General features: G+C 41.8%; 1 long non-coding RNA gene across 1 annotated transcript; it reads left to right on the forward strand.

Annotated features, from left to right (window-relative positions):
• Positions 1-398: 398 nt before the first annotated feature.
• LOC130709092 (uncharacterized) lies at positions 399-12,186 on the forward strand. The gene is made up of 3 exons (XR_009009568.1): positions 399-532; positions 777-2,937; positions 10,361-12,186. It is a non-coding gene; the product is annotated as an uncharacterized LOC130709092 (long non-coding RNA).
• The last annotated feature ends 1,114 nt before the right edge of the window (positions 12,187-13,300 follow it).

Below are 13,300 nucleotides of genomic sequence, written 5' to 3' on the forward strand. Positions count from 1 at the left end.
ACCTGGAGAAAGCAGTAAGAGCGATCAGCTTCTGCAACCTGATTTCTTTCCATTCCCTCCCTGCTCCCCACGCACAGAGATCTACAGTTTGGAAGTACAGTAATAAGGTCCCCACCCAGCCCCACCCGCAGGAATGCATCAACAGCTGGCCAAACATAATCCAACACACAGAGCTGCCTTTGTAGAAATAGTAACAAACAGTGAAAGGGCCAGACAGGCGGCCCAGAAGAGCTCCCCATGACAACTGGGAAAGCTCCTCACCCTCAGGTTTGAGCTGACTCCACCAAGCTGGGCTTGGAGCACCACAGCTCAGGCACCCGAATCCAAAACAAGCCTCAAGTGCCTCCCCAGCTTCACCAGAGGCTCTTCCCAGGGCACTCGTGTCTCCACACGGCTGGGCAGACGCAGGCTCTCTCTGTATCGAGTATGACCGTGCTCTGCCACATGGCACGTGCCCTCAAAATGCGACCCTGCCATCCCAAGTCTCATGAACAGCATCTGCACCTGAATCTAACCAACTACCTGTGAGCTGGTAAGACCACCTCTTCCTTAGAAAAGGCATTTAAAATTCTTTTTCAAATTATAGGCTGATCCAGGAATTCTAAAACATGTAAATATAAGACTGCATTCATCTCCATTGAATGTTTAGCATCTGAAGTCTGTGGTAGCCAGCTGGTCTCAAAGTCATCTGGGATACATTTATGTTGATTAAATTGATCAGATTTCTATTTACAGGATAGAATTTTTCACCATACTGAATACAGCTGTGTTTACAGGGATTTGTAGAAGAAGAAGAAAACAAAACCCTACAATGAGTCCCAGTGAGGCACAGAGCGCTCGGAACTTCAAGGAGTTAAAGCTGCGGAGGGCGCTTTCACGTTAACAGGAAGATTCTGCATGCAGCTGCTCTGGCCATGCTCTCTAGCTAGTCAGGAAATGGGTGTTGAGCTGAAGCTGAAAATACAAGCTGCAATCAAGCCCGACCCAGCAAAGTGACAGACTTCCTGTGTAAAATGGTCAGAAATCTCTTTTTTTTTTTCATGTCTCCACATGCATGCACATGCATTTAAATCCATGCTGCAAGGCTGCTCTTTTCTCTGGGGACACTGGTACAGTCACCTAGCCCATCACAGTTTCTTCCTTGATGGCACCGGCGACATCCAGACTACAATTTACAGTTCCTCCATCCATGTACTGGGTTACAAATTATGCCATCCTCCCTAGAATGAGAATGCAGGGTGAGCGGCAGACAATCAAACGGCATTCGGCATCTCTTTCTTCTCAGGCGCTCGCTCGCTCTGCTTTCCTCCAACTCTGCCTCGTCGTCAGGCAGACAGACACATCAGGTACCTGGTTTATCCATCTTCAGCTCCACTCTCAGGTAAAATGCCACCACATCTCGGCATGGGTTTCCCCCCACACTAATCCCTGGGAGCAGCCCAAGCTGGGTGCGCCCTGCGGAGCATCGGTGGCCATTGGATGGATGGTATTCCTGACTTCTCCTGCCCTGGTCCTTGGCATTCTTTCTATCCATCCCACCCCGGGTCTTCTGCGGCATCACCCCGTCCTCCACGTCCCCTCATCCAGCTGCGAGGGGACCCTGGCCAGAGCTCCACCAGCAGGTCCTTCTTCCTCACCGCGTACACCATCGATGCCGGGTTCGGGTGCACCACGGAGAAGCCGAGGCCGGGAGACGGCAGGAGCAGCTCAGGTAACCAGGGGAAGCTTGGCGTGCCCACAGCGATGCAGCCCTGGAGCTGTGAGGAAAGACGGTCTGGCTTCAGAATTAAAATTAAAAAAAAAAAAAAAGAAAGGAAGGAAGAAAGAAACACAAAACAGCGCAGCTCGGTGCCTGCGGGGGTGGAAAAAACAGACACAAACCATAAAAAAAAAAGCAAGAGTTAAAATCAAATTTCAAAAAAAAATAATACATAGATCAGAGTACTTCATGTGACTTTTATTTCTGACGTTTCTCGGGTTACTGGCCTCCCCGCCCCCTCCAAAATCTCTTCTGTCCCTGAACGCTACTGGCCATGAGTGCCGAGTCACAAAGGCTTTTTGCTCCTAAGTGCTGCAGACCCAGCATCACATGAGAAGCCACATGACAACTGGAGTCGGCTGCTAATGTGGTCAACTGTGTTGCCGAGGCACGGGAGTAGGAGGGAGACAAATCTTAAGTGAGACATGCCCCTCTCATGCTGCCAGGAAGAAATTTCCTTAAAAGAACAATGAGGAAAAGGCATCCCTGAAGAAATGCTTGTGAATGCCTACAGACTTTCATATACACACACTTACACAGCCTACAGAGACCATGGGTGCTTGGAGACATTCTGAGGATGCTGTACCACAGACACTAGCTGGATGGCAGCAAGATTATTTCTAGTTTGTATTAGTCAAAGCTGATTCCACTTAAGTGGATTCCTGAAAAGCACACACCATGTCTTCAGAGCATGATCAGCCTTGGAAAACCAATTCTATTATCTCTCCCTGCAATCTGTATCTGAACCTGCATTCTGAATAATTTATTTTTAGACTAATAAGATGCTTGCCAAGACTGCTCCCCTTTTCTTCAGTGAGTGGCACAGGCAATATTCACCCAAGTGGGAGAAGCTTGCCCCTTTGTAGGGAGAAAAGACGAGACAGTCTTCATTATTTTCAAAAAATGCAATTTCCTATTTAAAGGCATACAAACATACGATAAAGTTCTCCTGGAAGTAAGCATTAAAAACAAGCAAAATGTTTCTGCTTCATTGAATTGACATGCCTCTTATTTGCAGTCTGGCGTCTAATGCTGGCAAATGGTGGTGAAATTTTTCTAATGCTGCTCATGGCTGCAGCTAGAGCCCTTAAGCCACTTGGATATTGCTACTTCTCGGCAGGGTAAGAGCAAACAACTGCTTTCTGGAGCACCTCTCTGCAGAGGTGCCGCACTGCCAGGTACGTTTTACTAGTTACATTAAGGCAGGTAGGAGAAAGGTGGCCTCAGGGCCTTGTAGATCCCGTCACTCATCCTGGAATTAAATACGCTGCCAATTTGGGACATCCTGCCCATGATGTGAGAGGTATGCTTCTTTAGAAAATTTGATCATGCCACCTAACTAGAACCAGAGAATCAGTAAACAGGTGGCAAGAATTATCTACAACTTGTCTCATTCAACTGTAGATGGCAAGGTAAGCGGCCCTTAATTCGTTCAAGATACACTGATCAGCCTCCAGTTGTAGGACAGTCAGGGATTGTTCTAGACACTGGGGAGAAGACGGGCAAGGTCTCTTCCAGCCCGGAGCTCACACTCCAGTAACTGCATGTATCTTTTTATCTTCAAAGCCAACCTTCTCCCAATTTGGACACTCCAGAGACATCTAAGGAAGAAACCCAGCAGTCCCGTTTTCATTCTTTCCTAGCCATCAACCTGTATGAACTCCCAAGTTCTATGGATTCTTTCCCTACAAACTACCTTTGAATTTAAGATCTCCTCTCCATTCCTCTATTCTAGAGTCTACGCTCATGCACTCACACTCAACAATCTTCTCGCTGGTCTCCGTCTTTGTTCCAGACCACTGGGCAACTTGCCACTAGACGAATCCTAATAAACCACCATGTTCTGGATGTCCAGAAGCCCTGTCCGTGGGGTCTGGACAATCCACTGTCCAAAACTGAGGATGGCTCCTTATTTTTTCACATGCATATGCTACCGGTAAAAGACACCCTATATCTGATTGTACGTTATCTATTTCAGTAGACTGGTCTATTCCTGATCCTCTGAACACATCACCCATTGAATCAGGAAAAAAAATAATCATTTTGACTTACTTTTGTTAATAAATAGGCATAGAGCGCTGTAAGGAAAACAAAGACACACGAGGCACTGTTCCTGCCCTCAGACAACGTATAATCTATGGAACCTGTGCTTTTTCTATCGGCACTTACCATGTACTATCATGAATTGCTATCTCTTCAAGGTTTACTTCCTATAACAATAATAAACAGGTCTGAATCTGCCTACCAAATGAATGCTGGCTAAACAGCACCATAAAAGGGCTGAAAAGGGAAAGGTTACTTGTAGCTAAATGTCAGGAAAGGTCCCCAGAGAACCCTGAGATCTGCAGTGAGCTATGAAATGTCTGGACAGGGTAGCGGGCGAGGTTTGGGTCATAGCAATTAATAGTAACAGCTACAGCGAAACACTAGCATTTAATTTATGCCAGGGTCTCTTCTAAGCATTTCATACACATGAATACACTTAATCTTAACAATCTTGTGGGGGACTTACTGCTTTGAAAAGCTCTTTTCAATGATACAGAACAGAAGCACAAAAGAGAGGTTAAATAAGCTGCCCAAGACTGCACAGCAAGTAAGAGGTAAAGTACTTCTGGCCCCCGGGGCACACCTTTTTAACTGCCATGCTGTACTGCCTCGGAGCTGGAAAACCACAAAGGTGAGAACACACAACCTGACTGAAGGTGTGTGAGGGGATCAATCTGGATGGAGTACAAGTTTTGTAGAAGTGAGACCAGACCAGGGACAGCCATATTATAAGACTAAGGCATTTTACCCTTATCATAAGCCACGCAAACAAAATTACAGGTAACCACGGCTATAATTAATAGAGGGAGGAGGAAAGACTGGATATAAGGAGAGGAATCAAGAGGTTCCTGCAATAGCCTGACTTTAAGGGCATGGTGCCTGAACTCTGGTAGTGGCAGAAGAAAAACTGAGATGGATTCCGGAGGCTTTATGAGAAAAGAAATAACATTACTGAGGTATTCTTGGGGAATGGGGGAAATGATGATAGCAAAGTTGACTGCACATTTTTTAAACCTGGAGAAATTAAGCAAGCAGTTCCTTGAGCTTAGGAGTTGTGTCATTCGTCTCTGTTTCCTGACTAGCAAGCACAACACTTGATACATTTTTTTTTTTACTTGGTGAATGAGTCCATAAGTAAATGGAGGTAGAAATGGGAAAATTAAAAGCAATTCTACATAGAAGGAAAAACTCTACAGAAAACTTAATATTTCATAGGACATCCAAGGGGAAAGGTCCATCATGCAATTATATACATAGAAATAGAATCCGTTTTCTGTTTCCACCTCTGGCCCAGGTTTTTGATGACACCTGCTTCCACCCACACCACGCACCTCAGATGCTCCTCTTCAGGCCTGCTTTGATCAGGTCATGCTGGCTCTGCCCTTCTCCAGCCACATCAATCTTTGCCCATCACCAGCAGACCCATCTTACCCAGGTCCAGCCCCTAATTCGAACACTGCACTTAGCAAGGCAATAAAATCAGTATCCTAAAATACTTTACCATTTTTTTTTTGATATGTAGCAAAGCAGGGAAACCACACAAGTTTATCAGCCTTCGCATACAATCTTAGCTCACCAGAATACTAAATTAACAAATGCACCTCATTTCTTAGGCAGCTAATGAAGGTTAATATGACATACTGCCTCTGGCTCTGGAAGTAAAAAGGGGTATTATTGCCTCATATTATAGCTGGAAAAAAAAGTTTAATAATCTTTCTCATCAGCCACAAAGAATTGGGTTTTTAATACCCAGATATATTTTAGTAAAAGGCTAATATATCATCTCTAAGTGGAGTTCAAGAGCAATGTTAGATAACTAGGGCATTTCAAGACCCTGCTTACACTAGAGACCAAGGGAAAAAAAATACAGTTAAAGCCAGATTTATTCCTACATTCTTAAAGGAAAAAAAAATGCAAATTTATGTTGGGAATATTTTTTATATTGCTTTAGATCAATTCTAGTGATTAATCTTCAAATATTAAGAAGGAAATTTGAATCTGGCAAATAAGTGATTTCAAGTAAATGGGTAATACTTGAGTGAGGTCACTGGTTTGTTCAGTGACACTCACACAAATGTGTTATGTGGACCTTCTAGGATCAGACGGTATATTAAGCATGATGGGAGGAGAATAAAGTGAATGAGGCACTGTCTAGGCCCATAAAGAGCTTATGATACCCTCACCCAGGAAGACACTTCCCTCTCTTTGACAAAGGGGACCTACTGCTTTTGAACAACAGTAAAGCACAGCAGAGGTTAGTTAAAAAAAAAAAAAAAAAGATATTGCTTCTTGAAAGGAAGTCAACCCATTAGGCCACGCTGAGGTCTTACCCATAAAAGAGAGAGCTTGGATGATACGAATACTCAATGAGTGTGACTCTTACATCCCTTAAGTGAATAAGAATGCTACGCTTTGTCTCTGCAATCCTGAGAGATATTGATGATGATAGTTGACCAGACTGTAGAGAAAGGAAGGCTCTATAGGCTTATTTCCTAGGTTGCTAGAGGATTTAAAATTGCATGCCATGTTTTCTAATTTCCCCAAAATGGATACCAAATTAAGATTAGCTCTTCACAAAGCAGAATGACAAAGTGACTAATGGCTGGCAGAGCCCTGGTTTCCCCTCTTTCTGTTACCCAGTATTATTACCCTGATCCAGTTTACAGGGGCCAAATGGCAATTTGAAGGTGGAAAGACTGTGTTTGTTCACCTGTGAGTGGTTTGACCTTAGACTTTGCAGAGCACTGTCAGGAAGTCAGTTTTTCCATGCTCTTTACAGTAAACAAAGACAGTGTGGCTGGGATCCAAATGTTACAGAAGGTCAGGGACCAAACTGCCTCAAAGACAAAGAGACCGCTTCCAGAAATTGAAACACAAAATAGATGTGAGCGCCATCAACATTCCAAACTGTGCTCCTGTCCAGTGTTTGATTCAAACAATGTGACACATACCCAGCGTCAAAGCATAATAGAAATAGAATCGTAAAACCCCAGGTGCAGGAAAGCACCTTAAAGGTCATCTTGTCCAACTGCAAATCTGAATTCTGAACACTGCCCTTTAAAAATATCTCCTCCATGCAACACCTCCACTGCCCGAAAATGCAGTGCCCTGGGAGGGAGAAGCCCAGTCCATCTTTTGAAGCCCTGAGCCAAAAGGTCTGGTTCCACAGTAGGGGGAACCTCACCGGAGCTTCTGTTTATTGGCCCTCAATTTAGAAGCTTGGGAGCTCAAGTCTAGTGTGCTTTTCACATGATGGTCCCTCAAATATTAGAGGGAATCTATCATCACCCACTCAGATGGTTCTTCTCTACACCAAATATTTGCAGTTTCTTTAGTCACTACTCTGGGATGTCTACTCCATTCAACATCCCATTTTCCAGCCTATGAGTACATTCTGGTTTATCAGTAGCCCTTCGAATGATGTGTCACATGAAACACAACACAAGGTTCCACAGCGTGGCTGCACAGAGTGAACAGTACTATCACCTCCCTCCCTCTAGGAGTCCAGGTCGCAATCAGTGAAGCGTCATCTGCCTTTGCTCTCCAGGTGGGCACGTCACAGTGATGATTCACGGGGCTCACCCATGCCCGTGTTCATACGCGTTCCACCTAAACCATCAGACGGTGGCTTTGGGCAATTATATGACCCTTTTTGTTTTGTTTTTGGTTAACAGAGATGAGCAGATTCTACGGTAACAAAAAGGAAAGGAGAAGTAGTAAACTACCCTTGAAGGAAATATAAATGCGTTTGTAAATACACACACTATCTCTTCCATGGGAAGATACAATCCCCACAAGGGTATGAGTTCTCTGAAGGCAATGAGTACACCTTCTGTTTTTCCTGTATCTCAACAGCACTGCATAAAACGAAATACCTCTAAGTATGTAAAGTAGCCTGGCCCGGTAGGAAGACTACTGGACTTTCGGAAGTCAAAGGCTCTGGGTACTGGTAGCCATGTTGCCACTATCTTTTTATTTGCTATATGATCATAGGTAAGCCATTCATCTTTTTCCACATCTTAATTTCTTCAGCTGCAAAGTGAACAACTTCAACAATATGTACCTTGAGCTGCCCAGCATTTCAACAGCTTATGTGGACTCTTAATTTCTAAAATTTTCTTCAATACAATGGCATAAATAAGATATTAACCCTTGGCTAAAGTTCCCTAAAGACTCTCATTGAAATTAGATAAGTTTTACATTAAATTCTCTCAAAACAAGTGAATGGCACATTCATGAATCAGAAAGTTCCTATGTCTAGAGTTGTTTATAAAAGAAGATGCCAATTACATAAATTAGGTGAGTCTGACTCGGGGTCCTGAGATCTCTACCCTCGGATAAAATAACAGTTTTGAATAGGTGAACCAATTACTGAGATTCTTGGGGTAGGGAATAAAATAAATGTCATAATGTGATATCATTGCTTTCCCATAATCCAAATGTCTTCTGAAAATGTCTTTAATTAACTATACAGAGAGAACCTTTAGGTTGAAAAGATCTAGTTTCTTTCACATTTTTTAACTAGAACCATGACAACAGAATTGCTTGACATCAATCAGCAGATCACACGATGGGAACTCTCCTCACATTCTCAGTTAGAAAGGAATGAATGATGGCCTATGGTCACTAACAGAATACCAGCTCATTGTGAGATCTGGCATTCCAGTAAAATTCACTCCACAATGAGATTCTAAGACACATCCCACCCTTGTAACATTAACCTGACAGAACACAATAGTTATTCTTTTCACTAAGTATGTTATTAGACTGTGCAATTTTTTTCTTAGATCAAAAACTAGAAATAAAAATTGGAAAGGTAGGCTTGATTTTCACGAAATCAGAGCACAGTTTTGGGCCAGCCTTTCTTTCTGCACGTCCTTCACTGTTCTGGGCTCAGCATCATCTTCTGCAAAGCAAGGAGGACTCTGAGTGTCCAGGCTCTAATACTCTCTGCTTATAGGTCAGAAGCTTTTTTTTTCCTTGTAAGGTCTTCTGTTCTCAACATGTAAAGTACCCTAGCTATCTATGATCCTGGACATCCACAAGTCACACTGCCTCTTAATTTGTCTCATTCTCAGAAGCCTCATGGCAAAGGCCCTACTGCAACACTATTGTCTCAGTCTCAAACCACCATCTGGGAGTCAGGCAGAGAGTTCTCAAGCTAAGATCCTGGGCTTGAGTAGCAAGGGTCACGGGGCACACCAGTGAGCCTGACGAGAAGCCGTGACTATGCGATGCACCTGTGTTCCAGACACACGCAGCACTGGGGAGACAGACTGATGCTTTTTGGTATTTGCAGAGTATAGCTAGATAGCAAATTGTAACATAATTAAGTGGCTAATGGTACTTGATGTGAACAAAAGTTGTAAACATTAGCTTACTGTCACCAATATAATACTCTAAAATGCAATTAGCACAAATGACCGCATCTCCCTTCAAGTCGTGAGGCAGAGTTTTAGAGGGAACTTTAAAATAATTAAAATGGCCATGTTTAGCATGCCAAACGCATACAGATATATATCATTGGCTGTTAAGACAGTGCAGTTTTCTCAAGCAATCGACTTAGGCATACATTTGAAACTCAGATTGCATGTCTCACTGGAGCATTGCACACCTGCATCTGCTGTCCTTTGCTACAGGTCCCCCAAGATCAGCACTATAGGGTTATGGTGCCTATAGGAAGGTATAGATGTGGAAGGAGATAAGAGTGCCAGAATCAGACGAGATGTTTACTTTTCGTTCCATTTGTTTGAATGCACGGTTTATATAAAATTCATTGTATAAGGTGAGAAACTTAGGCTCTCTTAAGAATTTCTGGAACATGAGATTCTGTGTGATTTTTCTGAAGTGAACTGTGGCTCGGTGATGATCTTTTTCTTTGTGAAAATAATTGAGCTTACGTTAAACACTGGTTCTTGACACTCTTGCAAGCACACATACACACATATACACATTTTGTGTGCAGATGCATATTATGTGTATTTATCTTATCATAAAGTCAGGAAATTTACATAATTATATATACAAGTACATAAAATTATACAAATATATAGAAGATACTGTCAACACAGATCATTCACTTAAATTTCATAAAGTTGGCTCTAACTCTTGATAGTCTATATTCAAAAGACAAATATTTGTTACTACTGAGGATGTTCCAAAGAATATTCTTTCTGAAGACTCTAAAGAAAATTTTTAGATATTCTAAAATGCTAATATACACATATGTATAGCATCTCTTAATGTGAGTATTTTGAAAGGACAAAATTATTTGTGTGGGTATACTAAAAAGATAAAGACGATCGTATCACTGAGGCTGTAACAAGCCCTATCTATCAGTAAGATTATATTATTGTTATCAGTTATTATTATCTTATTGTTATCAGTTATCATTATTATCAGTAATGTTGTGAATCATTGGGAAAAGAATCATTCTAATAATATTGAACACTTAATTATCACTTAATACACGCTAGGCAATGCTCTGAGCACTCCACATTCAATCCTCACAAGGAAACCTATGAGTTAAGCATTATCCTTATCTCTGTTTTACAGATGAGAAAACCGCAGCAACCGAGATGTCGAGTACTTTGACCAAGGCCACACAGCAAACAGGTGGAGGAGCCAGGCTGCAAATTCAGGCAGTCAAGCTCCAGAATTCTTGCACCAGGCTCCATCACGCTACCTGCGTCTCTCTTCCTTCCTTCTCCCCTCTCCCACCAGACCCCAAACACCAAATATCCACTTAAGGCTGAACCTGCTCTTGGGTCTGCCCAGGTCTTCACATCATTACGAAAACAACAGACAGCAACATTCAAGGAAGAAAAGACAACTCTTCTAGTGACATGTTTACCTAGTGAGAAATAATCAAATGGCATACCATAGAGTTTTAAGGAAAATTAAAGCAGGGCACAAAAGTTGACAAGTTTGTTCATACCACAGAGACAGTGACTAGAAAAACATGTGAATGTATAAGTCAACATGGTGGGCTGAGACATGCCTGGAAGTAGCAGAGAGCCAGCTAGAAGGGGCTAGATGAGAAGATGAGGCAGATAAGCCCAATCCAATAATCCTACTGATGACAGCCAGTATGTATTAAACATCCATGACATAGAATCAAGCTTTCTACAGGGGCTTTAGAACCACTTAATTTTTACAACTCTGCAAATACGCTATTATTTTTATTTTACAAATGAGGAAACTGAGGCAGAGATTAAGTAACTTCCTCAAGATCAAAGAGCTAACGATCATTTGAGGCAAGAGTCACACCTTGCTCTATTTGACTCTACAGCTTGTGCTCTTGAGATTATAGTCATATTACCACAGGCCAAGTTCGAAGCATGATCTAGATCAAAAAAGACCAATCGGGAGGTCTAGGCGAACAGGATCAAACCCCAAGCATCTGGGTCATTAAGATGGCACCAGTAAACAACACTGAGCTCAGACAGTAGGATCACAGATCAGAGGCAGCTTGCTCTTTGGTTACGGGCTTCAGTCCTGTGCCTGCTGAAAGTAAATGCCATCTGATTGGAATCAGAGCTGCCTGGATCATCTCAGAGCCAAACAAATAGAATTAGCTGCTGCAAACCCTTTTGGGAATTAATCAGAGTGTAAGTAAAAACATAACCATATAAAATGAGCCCTGATAAAGTCTGAAAACAAGGGAACTTGGAGTAGCTAAGAGAAATGACCAAGATGTAAATAAGAAGCTAAATAAACTGGGGCCACCTATAGGATAGAGCCACGTCTGTGATGGACAAAGTGTGATGAACCACAGACAAAAAGATGGTGAATTCTGGATAATAAGAAATGTTGATGAGATGGAAGAACCACCTGTTTTATGTAAAGGTCCAAATAACCAGATCACAGTGGACAGCCACTCAAATCATGCCTTCATAATACAGAGTATTATTGAGAATAACTCAATTCGCAGGGAGCTTTAGGCAGCCAGTACTAGATAGCCTGTCAGGGAAAACAGAAAGATAATTACAGAAAAGAATCATATCCTCAGAAAAACAAAAATTAATCAAACTAAGTTTGTAAAGTCTATCTTACAGATACATTGTCTGGACTCATGCTCCCAAAAATACTGTTTCTGATTTCATGCCAATGCATTTGGCTAATTTAATGGTTTCGTCCTGTTATTTCTAAACTTTAACTCGTAATATCTTAGAATCTTTCCAGTTTCTTAAAGAATCTTAAGAAATTCATAATCACAAAGGACAAAATTTATTTTCAAAAAATTAAACAATGATATAATGGTTTCTCTGTTGGAGAAAAATCAATCGTATGACAATCACATTAAAAAATGTAACTCCAATCAAATAGAGGTAATGCTTGATTAAATACAAGTAAAACTGATAGGCAAATTTCACTGAATAGCACTGAGATTAAACTGAAACACTATCACATTAAAATGTTTTAATATTTAAAAAAAATTTTAGAATAGCTTTAGATATAGGAAAACGTAAAAGATACTACAGAGTCCCCAGTATTCCTTATTATTAAATCTTACATTGGTAACAAGGAATAACTGATACAGTATTAAGTAAAATTCATACTTTATTCAGAGTTCCTTAGTTTTTACTTAATGTCCTTTTTCTGTTCCTGGATCCCATCAAGGATGTCCTGTTTCATTTATCTGTCATGTCTTAGGTGCCTCTAGGATATGCATTTCTCAGACTTCCTTTGTTTTTGATGGTGTTGACAGTCTGAGGAGTACTGCTCAGGAACTGTGTGGAATGAGAATGCTCTTCAATTTGGTTGGTCTGATGTTGTCCTTATGGTTTGACGGGGGTTATGGGTTTGGGGGAGGAGAACTAACAAGTGCCACTGCCATTCTCACCACATTATATAAAGGATACATACCACCAACATGCCTTTTATTGTTGATGTGAACCTTGATCGCCCGGCTGCAGCAGTGCTCGGCACGCTGCTCCACTGTAAAGTGACCCTTCCTCCCCACCCTCCACCCAATTCCCCATACTGTGCTCTTCGGACAGGTGTCGCCATGGGCAGCCTACACTAAGGAGTGAGAAGTTACGCCCCAACTACTTGTGGGCAGAGTATCTACATAAATCATCTGGAACTCTTCTGCAGGGGAAAATTGTCTCTTCTCTCCTATTTACTTACTTATTCAACCTTTTTCAAATATCAGTATAGATTTATGAATATTTGTTTTATACTTTGGGCTATAATCCAATACTACCACAATAAAGAAAATTTTAATGGAGGGAGATTTATTCAAACTGATGGGCCAAAATGGACCAGCCACCTTTTGACTCCCGGCCAAGCAAAAAGACTGTAGGTGGAGCAAAGTGCTTGGAATGCATGTACACCTTGAAGATGAAGATGCTGAGGACCATCAGGAGGACATTTCCTCTGTTGCATCTTACAGAGGAAATGAGGACATTCACCCTCATTCCAGGGGACTTTTCCCCTTTATTTCTGATATAGTCAGGAAAAAATTCAATATATAGTCAGTGGCTTCAATGT

The sequence above is a fragment of the Balaenoptera acutorostrata genome, chromosome 10 (genome assembly GCF_949987535.1).
Source record: "Balaenoptera acutorostrata chromosome 10, mBalAcu1.1, whole genome shotgun sequence".
Classification (NCBI taxonomy): domain Eukaryota; kingdom Metazoa; phylum Chordata; class Mammalia; order Artiodactyla; family Balaenopteridae; genus Balaenoptera; species Balaenoptera acutorostrata.